This window comes from Balaenoptera acutorostrata, chromosome 6 (genome assembly GCF_949987535.1).
Source record: "Balaenoptera acutorostrata chromosome 6, mBalAcu1.1, whole genome shotgun sequence".
NCBI classification, from domain to species: Eukaryota; Metazoa; Chordata; class Mammalia; order Artiodactyla; family Balaenopteridae; genus Balaenoptera; species Balaenoptera acutorostrata.
The window spans coordinates 29009468-29028874 of NC_080069.1; the positions used below are offsets into that span (position 1 = coordinate 29009468).

Below are 19407 nucleotides of genomic sequence, written 5' to 3' on the forward strand. Positions count from 1 at the left end.
GGTTTGTGGGATTTTAGTTCCCCGACCAGGGATCGAACACATGCCCTCAGCAGTGACAGCTCAGAATTCTAACCACTGGACCGCCAGGGAATTCCCAGGACCATGAAGGCTTGAACATAGGGAGCCTCAGTCCATTTTCCTGTCCTGCAACAGCAGAGATCCAATTGCAACACGGTATTATAAGAGACCCATTTTCAGACCATTTTTCTCCATTCCCTGACTTATACAAGGGCCAGGCAATGTTACAATAGAGTTTAAACGTTTCCCTTTTCAGCCCGTCTATTTTGAAAGTTTCCAATTTTTAAGGATACTCTCCAGAGGTGTTTCTTCTGGCTTAGAAGAGGATCATCCCATGTTGAATAACATGCAACCGAGAAAAAGTGCTCCTAGAAATGAAGTCCAGTGTCCCAGAGACATTTACCAGGAGGCTTTTGTCCTATAATGTTTCCCTATGCTGGGGGTATTCCTCGAGTTTGAGCATCTATAAAACCTAGGATGTGGGCTGCTTGGAAGTGGCCACCCAATAGGTGATCTGTAACAAGGTATGGGCTGCCAAGGCCTTGAGTGAAAGGGGTCCTAGAGGTGTAAAAAAAGGAACTCCTGGAGGAATTGGAGTTGGGTGCAATGGAAAATGCCATTGGGGTCAGGACCTAAGGGCCTACGTTGGGAGTATTCCCACAGGGGATTTTTTTTGGACATAGAATAAGGTGAGAGACTAGACAGCAGAAAAACCTAAAACCCTTTCCCCTATCTGTTTGACAGCTATGATAAAACTGGGGAGAGCCTGATGATTCCATCTGACACAGGCAACAATGAGTTTAGACAATGTTTCCCATGTAATTTAACACACCAAATGAACCCAATTAGTTTAGGATCTCTCTTTGGGAGGCTCCAGGGGCCCCATGAAGCATCCCAAAGTTAACTGGAAGTCAAAAGAATTTCAATTAGAATTTGATATTTGGGAAATCTGTCAAAAATTTCCAAAAGTTTTAAACCATCCAGTCAAATAGAATCATAGGCTGCTGTGAAACAATTATTCCTTGAGCTAAGGTGAAAAAAAAAGGATTCCAAAAGTAAATGCAGATCACTTAAAGGCACAGAAACTCACACAATCTGTTATCAAAAGGAGCATTCGAGGAAATCTTTGTTCTGTTATGAGAGAAAGAAACCAAATCCAGTCTTATATCAGCCTACTCTTGATAAAATCCGGTTACCTAATTAAATTTAATCCAACCTTAGAAAATTCCAACCACATAAAACATTCTCTTCTCAGTGTTCCTTTTCTGCAAATCTTCTGTAACTTTCTGTAGCCATATTTTGTCCCTTCTTTTTTCCATTCAGAAATAACCAGCTGTAGGACAAAATCACATTTTTCCATTTAACGAAATACATTTCCATTCCACATACCTTCTTTTCTGAAAGCACACATCTTACCTTCCTTATGTCACAATGAAATGTCTTTTACATTAGCATTCCCTGATTGGAATATCCCATAAACTCTTGGGAAGATCCCATGTATCTTCCCGAAGCACAATTTCTTTCCTTAATGTGATGTAAGATATGTGTCTAATAAACCCAAACATCCTCACTTTTCCTCTCACAAGAAAACAAAAGTAGGTAAATTTAGACCTGTTTAGCAATTGATGTTCCAATATTTCATCTTATTTGAAATGGCCTGGATACTCAATGGATTCCTATCATTTAACTTAATTTAGTTTCAAGTTACCAAAATTTGGAGGGACTGTTCTAGATGGACATTTTGAAAACATGATTATTCCCATTGAGTTTACTAAAAAGCTCTTATCCAGTCATATTTACTTAAAAGTTTAATCATATCAGGTTATTTTCCTTGCTAACAGATTTTATCACAGAAACAATACGCACTTATTGACTTCCAGTAACCCTAGGTAGGATAGAAGTATTATACTTAATGTTGATAATACAGACAGGTCTGTATTAATTAAACCCACAAGCTTAAGCCACACAAGTTAATTTTTACAAAATCAGAGAGCTCTTAGTTTTCCTGCTTGAATTTAAAAAGGTCTCTTTTTTTCCCTCAGTCTGGGGGACTACAGATGGATCAGGGAGTCCCTGAGAGTCCAGGCAGAATAGTTACATTGCAAAGGCAGAGGAGAGAGGTGCAAGCCCCTCTCTTCTTTTTTTGTTCTTTAAAATCCCACTATGTAACCCAAGGCTGGAGTCGAGTCTCAGACAATGTGGGATCCGTTTGTATTTCAGGGTTTAAGAGCTTCACCATGCCCACAATGTTAGCAGAGACTTGTAGGAGCAGTTGGACAGACAAAACTCATAAAACAAAGATACCAATGACAAAAACTTAGACACAAACAAGAAGTTTTCAGGATAAAGGGGATGGGAGTGCAGGTATAAGGACCAAGGGAGAGGTAAAGGGAGGAGGGACAGAAAAGACTGTAAAAGAGAAAGAGAAAGAGAAAGAGAGAGATTGCCATTTCAACCTGACCCTGCAGTTGTCTCTTCAGGCACCAACCTGCAAGCTTTCAGAAAGGGCCACTGAAGGAGGGTGCACCCTGTCCACTGCCCACCGGGGTGATCGAGCCTGGAAACCAGACAGTTGTATTTCATCTGTAGGAACCTAACCCACAGGTGGGACTCTCACCCATGCATACACCAGTTTATAGAAATCTGCTGTAGCGCTGCAGCAAAGGGTCCCAGGTCCCAGCCTGTCTCAGAAGTGGGGGGAAAGATAAGAGACATACAGAAAACAAATACCAAAGTGGAAAATGTAATTCCAACCATATCAATAATCACACTGAATGTGAATAGATGAAACAAAGTTAAAGACAAAGATTGATAGACCATATTTGAGAAGCAAGGTCCTTAAAATATAGTCTCTAAGAAGTGGAGGAAAGAAAGGTGGGAAGGAAGGAAGGAAGGAAAGAAGGGAAAAAGGAAAAAAAAGGAGGTAGGAGAGAAAGAAGAAATTAAAGGCATTCAACTTTAAATGGCAGAATTCGAACTTTTATTACAGAGGACATGATCCTATGTGTTAGAAAACACCAATGATCCCACCAAAACAAAATACAACAAAACAAAACAGACTAGAATGAATAAACAAGTTTAAGAAGGTCACAGGAAACATTTCTTATAAAAATAAATTTCATTTCTATATACTAAGTACAAAAATATGAAAAGGAAATTAACAAAGTGATTTCATTCACAGTAGCATGGAAAAGAATAAAATACTTAGAAATAAATTTAATAAAGAGCTGCAAGATCTTTACACCATGGCACCAAAATCTTTCAGACAGCAATTAACAGCAAAACAATCTACTGTACACAAACAAAAAAAAGATATTTGTACCTTAAACAAAAGCAAATATTTGCAATTTTCCTTTTAACCAAAAATCTAACACATAGTGTGTTAAAGAGATGGCAGAATTTAAAAGGTCATGAAGCATTTTAAAGAAGTAACTTGCAGTGTTTTAAATTAGAATTATAGAGTACATATTAAAAACACATGACCGGTTAACCACGTTCATTTACTGTGTCTGTAAGAGTTCCTATGGGCCTGGAGAGTTTTGGGGCCTAGTACCCATGACAGGTACAACATTAGAAATAACACGTGCGTGTGACGATGCTCCTGGAATGCTGTTGCAGTTGTCCCAGTTCCAGAAACATAAACCCAGTGTTTTTTATATGAACATAGGTCAAGGATACCATCCCAAAGAATGACTGTATGCTAAACAGAGTTTAGCACCAAAAACTATAAAATAGTAATGAACCGAAAACCCATTCGTGACTTGGCTTGCAGACAGCTGAAGAATCTGCTTGAGGAACCTGGAGGTACACACAATATGGTAACACATGCATACATGTGGGGGTTAGGTGATAAGCTGCACAAGAGATTTTTTGAACTGCTGAAAGAAATATATTACTTATGTTACTCAAAGGGAAATTCCTACCCCAGCTTATCAGTAAAGATGAGAACAAAGACTAGGGTTTAGGGTTGGCATCCTACCCATTCCAACTGTGAGAATTGCCCTCCAAGGGCTTCCACAAATAGTTACACCAATCTATGAGTCAACTCATTTATTTCTAGTGACACAGTGTCTTTGAGAATCACATTTGGCAAGACATTCTCTTGTCCACTTATCTACAGAGAAATCAATTTCCAGAATTGAATGTTCTATCTAGAGTACATCCCCCAAATTGTAGAGATAAAGACTGAAATCCAATAAAAGTTCCCTTACTTCAAAATTGACTAGAGATTAACATCATTTTTCTAATTAATATTATTAGCAATAAAAAAACTGAATAAAAAGCAACAAACAGAACAGTGCTGTATGATACTGAAAAATAAATATGGCAAGATTGGCATTCCACAATTCTCAAATATATCAATTCACAGTTATTCTAAAAATAAAAACCATCAAGCAAAGATTCCCTCCATGTTTGGAGGAAACTTCATGTGAACAGTTGTTTTCCATCAGGAAAGACTAAAACTAAATATAGCTCCTAGTTGATAGTCAAGGCTATATAGTCTGTCCTATATTCTGCAAGAGGCAGAAGATCTGACACTTACCTCTTGGGACAAAAGAAAAGATGTCAGGTTCCAAAGGAGGAATGAACAGAAAAGAAAATTTTAATAGTTTAATGATTAAAATATTTTTTATTTTCTACTTTTAATTTTTTGAATTTTATTTAAGTTCTAATATCAAACATGCTTATATAACTATGTTGTTACACCAAAGTTGAAATCAAGTAAAAGTGGTTTATTTGTCTATTGATTTGTCTATCAGCCAGCTGCATTCAATTTGCTGTACATTTCTGCCCCTGAGTTTGGTACCCCCACCTACATCAACCTCCACTTGATTAACAAAATCGCTTATATTTCAATATACTATAAAAAAAGTCTCACATCCCCAACTAGGGAGGAGTTTCCTGCTGGTAAGGGCTGTGGATTGTCCCTTCTTGTCTACTTAACGGAAACGCAGTGAGTGCTGAAAAGTACACCCCTCTCTCCTTTGAGGGATACTCTCCTGAGCAGGCCTGGCTCTTCCTCCACTCACCTCCACAGTTCCTTGGTCCTTGAAGCCTCATTCCAGACCTAGAAGGGTATCTGGTCAGTCAACATGCAATTAGTGCCTAGCCTGCCAGGCCCTGTGGAGGGGACAGAGAGCTAAATGAGACCCAGTGCTTGCACTCAAGAACACTCACCCTGGGGAGCTAGAGACAAATTCAGACCATCAAATAAAACACACCAAATAATGAATGACAAAGGAGAGAATGACCAACTCAGTTGGAGCCAAGGGGTTCAGAAGTAACTACTGATCAACTCCTGAAGGATGAGTAGTTATCCTCTAAGAAAACGGCTGAAGTATTTCAGGGAGAGAAAGATCCGCTTGGGCAAAGATTCAGAAGTATGAAAAAGATGATGAGTAAGTTGCCTTAATCAGAACATAGAGAAAGGAGCTGGAGACAGGCTTAGACCAACTCTTGGAAGTCAGAAGGGCAAAAACAGTGAGAAGTCACTTGAGAACTGTGAATGGAAGAGTGGCAAGTCAAACTGTGTTTTAGGCTGCTATGAGAAGGAAGGACTTGGAGACTTCCCTGGTGGTCCAATGGTTAAGAATCCGCCTTCCAATGCAGGGGGCATGGGTTGGATACCTGGTCGAGGAACTAAGATCCCACATGCTGGGGCAACTAAGCCCATGCACGCTCTAGAGCCCATGCGCCACAACTAGAGAGCCCGTGCACCGCAACGAAAGATCCCACGTGCCACAACAAAGATCCCGTGTGCCGCAACTAAGACCCGATGCAGCAAAATAAATAAATAAATATTAAAAAAAAAAAAAAAAAAGACTCTGAGCTTCCACTGTAGGGGGCACGGGTTGGATCCCTGGTTGGGGAACTAAGATCCTGTAAGCCACGTGGTAGGGCCAATTGAATAAAAAAGAGAGAGAGAAGGAAAGACTGGAAACGAGGGCAGAGCAGCAGGACCCATAAGAAGGCTGCTGCAATGGAGTAAATTAAGGCTCTGGCTAAAGGGATGTCCCAGAGATGCCAAGGTGGAGGAACAGAACTGCTACCTGGGGAGGGCACACAGGCCGTATTCCCACAAACTTCTCTCTGCAGAAGTTATCTGGAAGAGGCTCAGGTGGCCCTGGGAAGGGATCACAGTACCCTGCCTCCCCCTCCCTCAGGCCCACACCTGCATCCTGGAACTTCTTGGCCTCTCCAGCTGGGCCACCCTGGGTTCTGGAGCCTATACAGCTTCAGTAGAAACCACTCTGGAGCTTTCTGTGGCCCAGACCTACTGAGGGTCCCAGCCAGATACGTGGCTTTCCAGGCCCGGGCAGAAATAACAACCACCCTGTCTGAGCCCAGGTTCCTACTTCCACAGCCCTCACTCACCCGAGATCAAAGTTTCTCAGTCCTTAAGAAATCTTTTTGGCTAGTAGGAATGTAAAGTTGATATTTTGCAATAATCAAACCAGGTAAGAAGATTTCCGCATTCTTTTTTTCTATAGTTCCCAGTTCAAAACCCAACTGAGATGTTCTTACTTCCCTAACATAAAATTATAATATGTAATATAACCTGCAAAATGGGTGTTACCCACCTTGGAGAATGCCTCTGTTAGATGCTGATCTTCATGATGACACTGTGAGGCAGGGTTTATTGACCTCATTTTACCTAACAGGGAAACCAGAACCTGGAGAAGTTGCTGCTATCAAAGGGTAAAAGGCACCTCCCTTTCAAAATCTGCTGGGAGACTACCTGGGTGACCTCAGCCAATGCACTCTCGGCACGATACTCACTTTCCCTATTGGTAAAAATGGGGATAACAACCCAGTATTTTACTTGATACATTTAAGTTATAATTACACAATTCAGGTAAGGGTCTGTTGATTAATCTTTTTGTAAAATGATATAATAATGTATTTTAAAAGTAAAGAAATTCATTTACTCAACAAACGTTTACTTAGAGTACACTAAATATCAAGCCATACGCTGAGTGTATACACACAGTGATCATACAGTGGTTATACACACAGTGATGCAAGAGACAAAAGAATGAGTCTAGCGGGGGTGGGGGGGAAGCAAACATTTAACAAGCACAGTATGTGATCATTTAGTCACAGTTGTGCTGAGGAAGAGCACAGAGGAGGAAGAGCTCGGAGCACAACAGGGGCAGAAGCGCAGATCAGACTAACGCACTGAACAGGCACTTAGGGAGCACAGCCAGTACAGGAGTTCGACTGGCTGGGAAGGGACAGGCGGAGCCCGCAGGAAGAGGTGCCACTCACAGGGAGGGCACGGCTTTCCAGGCAGGCCCCAGAAGGGAAATTCCAGAATATTCCAGAAGAGGTGGGATCCCTAGGCCAATCTTAGGGGTGAACCCTGTTCACAGGTGCCCAGTGCAAGCCAACCGCGCAGGGGCTCTGGACACACCGACAGACGGAGGAACAGAGGGATAAGAGGTTTTCAGAGCAACGCCTTCATAGGTCGCCGAGGTCGCCACCCCGGGGGCCAAGAGCGTCCTCTGCAGATCGCGGATTCAGGGCCGTCCGACGCTCCCTCCCAGATTTGGGAAACGGAGGCTCCGAGGGGACGGGCCGACCATGGACACGCCAGTGACCGGGAGCCCAGCCCTGCCTCCCGCCTGGGACAGGACGCGCTACCTTATCCACCCGGGCGACGCAGAGCATGTCTCGGGCCTCCAAGAAGGAGAAGACGTGCAGCAGCAGCTCGGGCAAACCCATCTGCGGCTCCACGGCGCCAGCCCCCGTGGTTGCCTGGGTCGGGCTACGCCTTCGCTGCGCTTCCGCCCCCGCAGGCCGAGCCCCGCCCGCTCGCTTCATCCTCGCCCAGCCTCCGCGCTTCCGTTCGGAACACCCACTTCTACTAATCCGCTCACCGGCCCTGCTTCTACTTGGCCTTAGACTGGCTTCTAACCCTTGTCCTGACATTCGCTGAGACCCTCGCCCACCCCCTTATACTGACATTCATCCTCGTTCTGACCTTCGCCCTGACCCTCACGCGGGACCCTGTGGTGCCCCTGAACCCAGCACCTCCCGAGCCCTTGCCCTGGTGCTGGCCCTTATCCAGACCTTGACCCTCTTCCTCAACCTCGCCCTAATCATCACCCTTGATTTCATTAGCATCTGACATCTACCATACTCCTGTCCCTACCCTCACCTGACCCTGACTCACCCTAATACACACCTTCATCCTGAGCTTTGCCCTAGCCCCGACCCTGGCCTTCACAATCACCTTCAGAATGACCCTCAGCCTCCGTCTTACACTGGCACTGGCCCTTGCCCAAGCCCTGGCTCTAACCTGGTACTTCCCTCATCACGGCCCCTGCCCGGGCTCTCACCCTACCTAGCCTTAGCCCCAACCCTGGACCTCACCCTGGTTTTGGTCGTGGCCCTGGCCAAGATCAGATCAGAGTTAGTGTAAGGGTGAAGGTCATGATCAAGCTCAATGTCCGAGCAGCCAGGGTCACAGTCAGGATGAGGGTAAGATCAGAGACAGAGTGATGAAGATCAGAATCAGCGTGAGGGTGAGTGTCCAGTTCAAGGTAAAATTCTATGTCAGGTTAAGGATCAAGATAAGACAATGGTCAGGGTCATGGTGTCAGAATCAGGTTCAAGGACAAGATCACTATGAGGGAAATTTTAGATCCAGGGTTAGGTTCAAGATCAAGTTCAAGATCAGTGTGAGAGCCAAGGTTAGGATCAGGTTGAGGCTCCATTAGAGAGGATCAGTGAGAGGATGAATGTCAGGATTAGGATGATGGTTATTGTCAGGGTGAAAGTAAGATTGAAAGTTGGATTCAAGTTGACAGTGGATGTCCAGTTCCGTGTAGGATTCAGGGTCAAGGTGAGGGTGAGGTTGATGTTCAGGATTAGAGTCAGTGTCAGGTTCAGGGTCAAGATCAATGTGAGGTAGTGTCAGGGTCAGGGTGAGCATGATGTTCATTGTGAAGGTCAAGGTCAATTAAAAGTCAAGGTGGGTCCCTTTTCTATTGCTGCTGGAAGGAATTAAGTCCTCCTCCTCCAACTCTCCCTCCCCCCAACCCCCATTACATTGGCCCAATCTGCATAATCCAGGACACTCTTTCCATCTCAAAGTCTGTACCCTTTAATCACATTTGCAAAGTCCCTTTTGTGTGTAAGGCAATGTATTCATAGGTTAGGACATGGGCATCTTCGGTGGGGGGGGGGACATTATTCTGCTTACCACAGAGGGTCAGAGTTTGGTTTATAGTCAAAATCAAGTTCAAGGTTAAGTTTCAAAGTGAGGATGGGTCAAGATGAAGGTGACGATCAGGCTGAGGACGAGTCATCATAATAATGAAAGTCAGTGTCAGTGTGAAGTTCAATTCAGGGTCAGGGTCTAGATTAGGTTCAAGGTCATGATGGGATTAGGGTGTCAATGGTGACAGCCAAGTGTGAGTCCATGTTCTGTGTGAGGCTCAGCATTAGGATGAGGACCCAGGTCAGGATGAAGTTGAGGTCTAGGTCAAGATGAGGGTCAGGATCAGGATCATGGTCAGGCTTGGTGTGCAGACTAGTTTCAGCTTGAGTGTAGAGTGTAGTTCAGCATCAAGGTGCAAGTTCAAGGGCAGGGTGTGTCAGTATGATGGTCCTTGTCAAGGTGAGGATTCAGTCTAGGGGCAGAGTGAAGTTGAGGGTCAGAATCAGATTGAAGGTGGGGAGTATCTCATTTATCACAGTATTCACAATCAGTGTGAGAGAAGCTGTCATTGTCAAAGATAAGTCAAGCTCAGGGCAAGTGTCAGGGACATGTTAACGGTCAGGATCAGGATCATAATGAGCATCAAGGTAAGAGGAATGTCAATTAGAGACTCAGGGTTAAGGTTAAGATGAGAGCCAAGTTCATGGACAAGGTTTAGTTCTAGGTCAAACGGGGTCAGAGTTTGGGTGAGGGTCAGAGTCAATGCCAAGATCAAAGCCAGGCATGGGTGGGGAAGGGGCTGGCAAAGAATTCAGTGAGGGTGAGAGTCAGTGTATATGTCAGGGTCAGGGTGATAGGGTCAGGTTAAGTGTAAGGTTTAAGGTAAAGGTGAGGGTCAATGTCAGGGTGGAGTAAGTGTTAGAGTCTTTGTGAGTGGAACTGGCTGAGGGTCAGTGGTCAGGGTTTGGGTACAGACTTGCGTTCATACGAAGGTGAGAGACACCAGAAATTGAGCTAGACTGAAGCTTAGAGTCTACAGATGTGGCTGGACAGGCAGAGGCCAGATCCTTAAAACATCTTTAAAGACATATGGGACACTCAGACTCTTCCCTGAAAACAACAACTGGAGTTTACTGTGCTTTGCCCTCTAAGAGCTTGGAGAGCAGTGACTGTGGCACTGTTAGTCACCTCTGTGACTGCAGTGCTTACAGAATTTTAGCCACATGAGCACAAAATGAACATTTTAAGAATACAAGATTGCTAAGAATAAGTTTCTCTGACTTAGCTGTTTTTATCTATCTGTGAACCAATACCACATTGCTTATTTATTACAGCCCTATGATAGTCTTGGTATCTGATAGGGTAAGTCCTTTCATCATTTTTTGCCTTTTCTTCTGCTTCTGCCTCCTCTTAACCCTTTCATTTCCGCATATATTTTAGAATTGGCTTACCAAATTATTTAATAAGAAAAACAAGAGCCAGTTCAGATTGTATTGGGATTGACTGAATTAACAAATGAGTTCCAGGAATGTCTGTCTTCTTATTTGCCCAGTATCTCTGAGTAAAGAGGAGGCCCATGTGGTCCAGGCTCACCCGTATCCTGAGGGTGATGTTGGTAAACCAGCTTAAGGTGTGGAGGGTCACTTATTGGGTCCCCAACTTGAGCCATTCCTGGGTCCTGATTTCTGCCAACTCACCTCCAAAAGGGAGCTCTGTCACATGAAGCACCTAGCAATCTCCCAAGACTAAAGTAGCCATGAATGGGGCCACTTTCCCAGTGACCACAGAGAAGCAAGGGCCAGGGGATGATGCTACCTCAGCCACTTCCCTCAACTGGAAAGGAAGAGGGCATACATCACGTACAACTACCGGGCGTTTTTATAATAAATCTCAAAAGTGAACTAGTGTTTAATGTCTCTGAGAACAAAATCAAACCACACTTTCCTTCCCACTTGGATTTCCGACATGAGGACATCCTACACTCAGCGCTCCCCCAAATGGCTCTACCAGGACTGTCCCTGACCAGGAAGACAGCAACTAGAGAACCAGCCCCATGGCAGGCATGGCAGCGGAACTCACTGCCTCCTTCTGATGGATCTGTTACCAGCAACAGATGGGAGGCCGACAGCACAGGCCGAGGGTCCCCTCTGCTGAGGCTGGATGGCCTGGCCAGGAGCAGGACCACTGTGGCTGAATCAGGCCGGAGCAGAAGAACAAGAGGCCTGGCTTGTCCTGGGGAGGGAAGCGGGGGACACGCCTGTGGGGCCTGGCCCAACGTCTCAGCCCTCCAGGATGAAGGGCCGAATCAGCTCCGGGTTCAACAGCGACTCCTCGAGAGGCCGGTCCACGTGGAGGTCATGGACGTGGGGGGGGTCCTGGGGGGGCCTTGAGGGCAGGTCCCCCTGGGCGCTGAGGAATCAGCAGCTCCGAGGGGTGGGCAGGCAGGGGAGCTGTGAAGAAGTACTGGTGCAGGAAGGCCTGAGGGTAGCAAGCAAGGGGCAGCAAAAGGAAACTGGTCACTTCCCCGTCCCAGCTTCAGCCACTTCCCTCCGAGGAGGAGATGTGAACATTGCCCTGGAGAGGATTTTTCCTTCATCTGCTCATCGTTCAGGTGACCCCAACACCTCGGAGTGCTCACTGTTTGAGCACTGCTCCAGAGACAGGAGATGCAGCGGTAAACAGAACAAAGAGCTCTGCCTTCAAGTTTTCCACATAGTGAGGGGTGGGGGTAATAAACACGATAAAGAAGTAAGACAAACAGTGCATCAAATGATTAGTGATGTGGGAAAGAGAAAGTATGAGGGGGGGATGAGGAATACTGGAGGGGCTGCAGGCCTGAAGAATGGTGAAGGGAGGCCCCTGGGAGGTGGCGCTCAAGCAGAGACCTGAAAGGTGAATGAGTGAGGCCTAGGGACAGAAATGCACAGACCCCCAGGACATGGAGAAGCCCTGGGGCCTGAGGGGAGTGAGCAAGGGGAATGGGAGCTGGCAGAGTCACAGAGGTGATGGCCCCAAATGTGTGATGGCTGTGGGCCACTAGGACCTGGCTTCTCCTCTGAGGGAGCCCCAGGAGGGCCCTGCAGGCGAGGATGCGACAGCCTACCTGGACAAGGTCCCTCTCTTTGCCACGTGGAGGAAAGACTAAATGGGCAGGAGAAGCAGATTCTGGGAGGCAATGGGGGGGGGGCGCTTAGAATGGGGGCAGCAGCAGGGGGCTGAGAGGTGGTCAGTTGGCCTCAGTACACTCTGAAGGTGCTGCTGACATGGGAACTCGCCAGGGGCATGTGTAAACACACACTGCTAGTGCCGAGGGCAGGGAGGGGAGGCTGCCATGAGGCCAGATGGACAGATACACCCGACAGAGGCCCTCACACCATCAGCCATCAGCCCATGGTCCTCCGCTCCTCCCCTGCCTTCTAGCCATGACCCACCCCTCCTGGGTCCTCCTCTCCAGGCCTCTGCTCATCATTTCTCTTGGGAAAACAGCTCCCCATGCTTAAACCTGCCCTTCTCCAGGAAGCCTTGCATGACCCCAAAGTCAGTCCCAACATCCCTCCCCTCAGCTCCCACAGACTGACGGCCCTGCCTCACCACAGGGTGGAGACCCCACAGGCACAAGCCACGTCTGTTCACTCTGGATCAGGGTCCAGGACAGTGCTCAGCACGTGCCAGATGCTAGTAAATTCTTGTTGAAGGAATGAAGGGACGAAGAAGTGAGTCACCAATAACCCAAGACTTGCTCTTCTGCGACGTGTGCATGCCCTTCTAATGGGCCACCCCTGGCCACCTGCCCTCTAGGGTCCACTCAGGAGAGGCACACCTGCCCTGCACCCTCCTAACCCTGGCTCCAGGGGTTCTGGTCCCAGCCCATCACAGGTTCTGAGAATCTCAACCTGCCTGGTCAAAAGGACACGGACGAGGAGGGTCAGGGCAACGGGTGTCACCCTACCTGGGAGGCTGCAATGCGCTGGCGTGGAGGGTAGAGGAGGAAATGCCCCAGCAGGTCCAAGGCCTGGGGAGCGGCATCGGGCAGCACCTCCTCCAGGGGCACGGGAGCCTGCTCCTTGAAGGAGATCTTGTTGTAGTCAGGCAGGTCCTTGATCTCCTGGAGGAGAAGGGGGTCCATCAGGGCCGGCACCCACCCGCCAGCCCCCTTAGGTGTCAGTTCTCGCTCCCTGTCACCTACCTGCTCCCATTCCCTCATCACTCCCCCATCCATGCACCCCTGCTCACACGTCACTCATGACATCACGTGCTCACTCAGTCCTTCAGTGCTTCCTCCACATCTCAGGCGCCTGCTCCATGCCCAGCTCGGTTTGGATGCGTGTGTGCTGGGGACGGGTGGGAAGGGATCGGGCTTGGGCCCTGGCCCTCGCACCTCCAGCAGGGCAGGGGAGGAGGAGACCCCACGCTGGGCCAGGACCGAGGTCCGGCAAGTCAAGGAGGCATGGGGCCACGAGAGAGAAGGTGCGGGGCAGGGGAGTCACTAGCTATTGGGGTAATAGAAGCCACCCACCCCCACCCCTTCCCACTGTAGGCCCCTGCAAACCGGCCAGACTTGAGGACTGGGGGTGCCCAAGATTTGAAGCACACAGCAAAGCTATTCAATGTCATTCTCCCCTGGGAAAAGGGGGGACCCGTTCAACAGCTCCCCCAGGATGCAGCCAACAGCCCTGCAGATACAGAACCCAAACAACTCAGAGATCTCACACCATGGAAACAGATCCCCCCACACCAGCACCCACACCTCACACTGTGGTCAAGATACCCACAAAGTAGCCTTCAGGCTTCACAGCTAAGGATACAGATCCCCTTCAGGCTTCATGGCTAAGGATACAGATCCCCAAACAGTCAAAGACTTCAAGCCTAGAACACAGAGCATATCCCCCTCTCTAAACAGCTCTCAGGCCTCAACTCTGGAACACACATCAACCCCTCAACAGTTCTGAGACTTCTCAGAGCCTCCCATTCTGGGACACACTGCCACCTCCTCCCATTCTGGGGCAGACTCCAAAACGGCCCCCAAATCTCAAACTCTTAGGCATATACAAACCATCCTACCCCAAATAAAGGTTCAGGGCCTTCATATCCAGGGACCCAGGCCTCTAGATAGCTCAGGAACATTGCATCCTGGGATATCACCCCCTGCATAGCAGCTTAGACGCCCCATGCCTCGGACCACCTCCCCGACCTCAGCCCAGAAGCTTCCTACTGGGACAACCACTCTGATCCCACTTGACCCCTCCCAGCTCAAAACTGTCATGGGGAGGAACACTGATCCCAAACTCCGCAGAGATACTCTAACCAGGGGAGACACCCCCATGGCAACCTAGAGCTCACAGCAGGAAAACCCGCAAATGGCTTAGAGACCTCAATGCCCAGGAGGAAAAGGTGACCCAACGACCCACACTCCCCCTTGCCCAGCCCATAGGCGTCTCACCACAGGTCGACACCCTGATCATACTGGCGGGCACCATACAGGAGCTCAGGGGCTCGGTACCACCTGTGAGAGGAGGGCAGGTGGTCACAGCCAGGTCACCGGTCTGTCAGGAAGCTGCCTCGGAAGGTCATCCTGGCCCCCACACCAGCCCCAAGAGCACTGTTTGGACAGAAGGTCCAGAAGCGTCTCTTCCCAGCAGGAGGGTTGGGGCCTGTCTATTGCCAGGGCCTGCTTGGGAACTGGTCCTCCCTACCCGGTGGCCACCTGGTGCGTGTAGAGACGGCTGCCCTCTGGGGAAAAGACCCGGGCCAGGCCAAAGTCCGCTATCTTGAGCTGGCCCGAGGCACTGATAAGCAGGTTGGCTGGTTTCAGGTCCTGAGAGCACCCAAAGAGGCATCAGTTCCTCCAGAGCCCCCACAGGACCTCGGGACAGGAGGACTTGGCAGGCTGGGCACCCAGGTCAGCGCAAGACCCGACCTCCTCCAGGGCCCCAGCCCTGGCCTCCTACCCATAGGCCCTGCCCCCTCTGTCCCTTTTCTAACCATGCCTTTCATCAAGGGCTGGCCTACCCACAGCCCAGCCACCCCCCCGGTCCCACCCCAGCCCATGCTGGAACTGACCCGATGTACAATGTTGTTGGCATGGCAGAAAGCGACCCCCTTGAGCAGCATCTGCAGGTAGCTCTTGACCTGCGCCTGGGTCAGCGGCCTCTGGGCGTGGCGCACCACCTCAGCCAGATCTGACAGCATGAACTCGAAGGCCAGCACGAAGCCTGCGCCATGCGGGAACACGGCCTTCGGCTGTACCACCTGCAAGCGGGGCATCCCGTCAGCCTCCAGACTCACATGGCTCAGACTCTCTCTGGGACCCTCAGCCCTTGCACCAACACAGGACCAGGCAGGCAGAGACGGTGGCATGAGATCTGAGCTCAGAATCAGGGAGCTTGGTGATCTCTTGCTTCCCTCTCCCAGGAGAAGGCAAGTCCCTACTCTAACGCTCCAGTAAACACTCAGGGAAAAGGAGGTCTAAGAAAGGCGACTGAGGGCAGTGTCTGGTCCCCCACCCAGCCCACGAACTGGAAAATCACCTGGAAACACACACACACACAGGTGATCACAACTCCCAGCACTGGGAGAGCAGGAGACATGTCACATATACTTCCTGAGGGCCCACGAGGTCACAAGGGCAGGCTGCACAGTAGTGAACAGGAGCAAGGGCTGGTGCGTCCCGAAGGACTTGAAGGAGCTCAGGGGACAAATGACTGACAAATGGCCAAACAACAAACGTATAGGGTATTTTGATGAAGATTCTGATGCAGAAAGAAGAGAAGGCATCTGGGAAGGAGCTCTGGGCCAGGGGACAGCAAACACAAGGCCCGGAGGCAAGAACAGGAAGGAGGCTGCTCTGTTCTGCACTCCTGGAGCCTAGACAGCGCTTATCATGGGCGAGACACTTAAGAAGTTGTGAATGGGGGCTTCCCTGGTGGTGCAGTGGTTGAGAGTCCGCCTGCCGATGCAGGGGACACGGGTTCGAGCCCTGGTCTGGGAGGATCCCACATGCCGCGGAGCAACTGGGCCCGTGAGCCACAACTGCTGAGCCTGCGCGTCTGGAGCCTGTGCTCCGCAACAAGAGAGGCCGCGATAGTGAGAGGCCCGCGCACCGCGATGAAGAGTGGCCCCCGCTCGCTGCAACTGGAGAAAGCCCTCACACAGAAACGAAGACCCAACACAGCCATAAATAAATAAATAAATTAATTAATTAAAAAAAATAATAATGCGTGAAAATTTGTTTAAAAAAAAAAAAGAAGTTGTGAATGAAAAAAGAGGCTGGAGCGGGGTGGAAGCAGATGGTGACAGTTCTTTCAGAGTGAAGAGAAGCCTCTGGAGCTTTTCAAGCCAGGGAGTGGATGATTTCATGTACATTTTTTGACTGTGGAGTGGAGGCAGTGGCAGGGGGGCGGGGGGGCAGGGGAGCCTGCTGTAGTTGTTCTGATGAGAGGTGAGGATGGCCTGGGCCAGGGTAAGATCTGGAGTGTTTTGAACGTAGACTCTTCAGGCCTGCTGATGCACAGGACATGGGACCGTATCACCAGCTTCCTATGGGCCCTCCACCTCTCCCACACACAAGCTGTCAGCAAAGCCCTTTTACTTTCCTCAAAAAACAAGAATGGCCATATTGCTGTTTTTCTGATGTGGAGGGTAGTAGACACTCATTTTACAGATTGGGACAAACAAATACATTCAGATAATACCCAAAATTATAATGAAAAAAACAGCAAAAGAAAAATCCTATCACCTAGAGTCAACCTTAGAAGTCTATTCCACCAGACTTTACAAGAGACATGGTACACACAGACATGTATTCGTATATATATACAAAATATTTTCATACAAAACCAAGATGACACACGCAGTTTTATAACATGCTTGTGTCACGCAATATATCAAGGACATCTCCAGAGAATAAGAAACAAGTCAGAGTATCACCCACCCTTAGGTGGGTGGACCTACCCTTGTCACTCCCTGGGAAGTTAAGCACATCCTCTACTCAGGACATGAACAAGAGAGAATACCACAAAGAGAATGAAACTGGGTGTGTGAGGTGTCTCTCCTCGTGTGCCCACAGCCCCTCCCAGGCCTGTCACAGCACAAACCACGCCAGATGGGCGCTGTAGCCTTTGGCCATCTCCCCTACCACACTTCAGTTCTCAAGAGCAGGGTAGGGGCTGGTTTCTGTGTTGCCAGTAGCCAGTAGAGGGTAGAGTCTATGGGAGGCCCCAGTGTTAAACCGTCCTGATTCTGCGATCAGACCTGGGCCAAAGCCTCCACAGACAAGCGGAACAAGCTGAGCACCCGTAAGCTGGTGGCTGCGCCTCCTCCCCTGGCCTGAGATAGGGAGAGCCTGAGCGTGCCTTGCGGAGCAGAGGACGAAACTCAGAAGGACAATATACATAAAGCAGTTAACCTGGCATGCAGAACATAACAGGAGCTCAATAGGTGGCAATTATCATGATCATCAGAAATCACCAAGTGTTTTGAGAAAAAAGGGATAAGTTAGTGAATGAGCGAACGAGTACGCGAAGAAATAAGCGAGTGAACGACAGGGAATGAATGAGTGAAGTAACTGAGTGAATGAGGGTGAACAACCAGTGGAGAAAAAAGGGAGTGAGTGAGGGGTGAGGAAGCAAATGAGTGAACAGAGTGACTGCAGGACCTCAGAGTGGGAGTGAGTGGAGGAGGGCGGGAACCAGCACCTCAGAACACCAGCCCCACTCACTTACTGACTGTCCTCGATCTCCTGCAAGGCCTTGATCTCCCGCAGGGCCTGCTTGGGGATGCCATCCTCCAGCCGCCGCAGGGCCACCTTCTTGAGGGCAACGATCTCTCCAGTCTGTTTGGGACAGGACGCAGACACTGCAGGCCCATCCCCGGCTGGAAAAGGGGATGCGACGCCGAGGCCTGAGGCCCTCGTGGGGGTGGGACGCGCCCCCCACCCCGGGCTGGAGGGAAATCAGGGCCAGCAGGCGCAGCGCTGAGCAAGCAGCTCAGAGACATCCACGCCACGCTCCTAGGGGGCACTCGCCCGAAGAAAGCACCGCTGGTTGCTGGACGCCCTCCACTCAAGAGAGCAAAGGAGGCGGGAGCACGCCACGAAAAGCTGCGGGGAGGCAGGAGCCCAAGCGTGGGTCGGGACAACGGGTAGATCTCAATGGAACCGAAGGAAGAAGGGCTGGGTGCTCACCTCCACGTGCTTGGCCTTGAAGACGATGCCGTGCGCGCCCTCCCCAATGCGGCCCAGGACGCAGTACTGCTCCATAGCCCTCTGCCAGACACCCGGACCTTCTGCAATCACAGCCCCTCCCCGGCACCCGTACCTTTCCGCATTAGCCCGCCCTGCCTCCCGCGCCCAGATGCGGCTGCCTAGCAACGGCGCAGGAAAGAGCGCAGAGGCCGGGAGGCCGAAGGCAGCTACAGGCGGCGTCCAGGCCTGTCTGCGCCTTCCCCTAGGCCCTCGCCACCACGCCTCAGTGCGCTTCATTCGGCGGGAATCACCCGTGCGCAGACCGCGCCAGCGGGAGCGAGAACCACCGCCGACCCCTCGCGGCACTGCCGGGCGTCACGTGACGAGTGACGCCAGGTTACGCAGAGGGGCGGGGGCATGCAGCCAGCGAGCAAGGCGGAACAGCCTTGGGAGCGGGCTACATAGGCGGGAGGGTGGAGCCGCTCTCCGGGGTGGAGGCGGGGCACTCAGCGAGGCGGGCGGGGCCCTCAGCGGGGCGAGCGGGGCACGGGGCGGGGCCGCACAGCCGGGGGCGGGACCGCGGCGCCGGGGGCGTGGCCGAAAGGTGACGGGGCGGGGCCGGCTACTCTGGCAGGCCAGGGTACCCTCGCCCCCATACCTAGAGGTGCAAGCTTCCACCTGTGAGAACGTACAGGTGCCATTTCCACCTGTGAGCCCCAAAGCCAATGATGATTGAAGCGAGACGGGTTCGGGTCTGCATTGTGGAGGGAGCGTCAGTTGGCAACATGTAAAGACAACGTTTAAAGAGTAAAAAGTCTGATCCAGAAAGTCCATGTCTAAGGGCTTCTCATGAGGAAACATTTGGAGGAATTTGCAGCCTGAGTGATTTTTAAGAAGTTCATGCCATGAAAGGATGTTGACAAAAAACACAATTAGCTTTTTAAACTTCTGAAAAGGTGCTCAATCTCATACACAATGAGATAAATGTAAAATAATCTACAATTTTCCATCTTTGGGATAGCTAAAGATCTCAGATCTAACA

The 19407-nt window shown here is 49.8% G+C and overlaps 1 pseudogene; it reads right to left on the reverse strand.

Annotated features, from left to right (window-relative positions):
• Nucleotides 1-1641: 1641 nt before the first annotated feature.
• LOC130708411 (cyclin-dependent kinase 20-like) lies at nt 1642-19119 on the reverse strand (annotated as a pseudogene).
• Nucleotides 19120-19407: the final 288 nt, after the last annotated feature.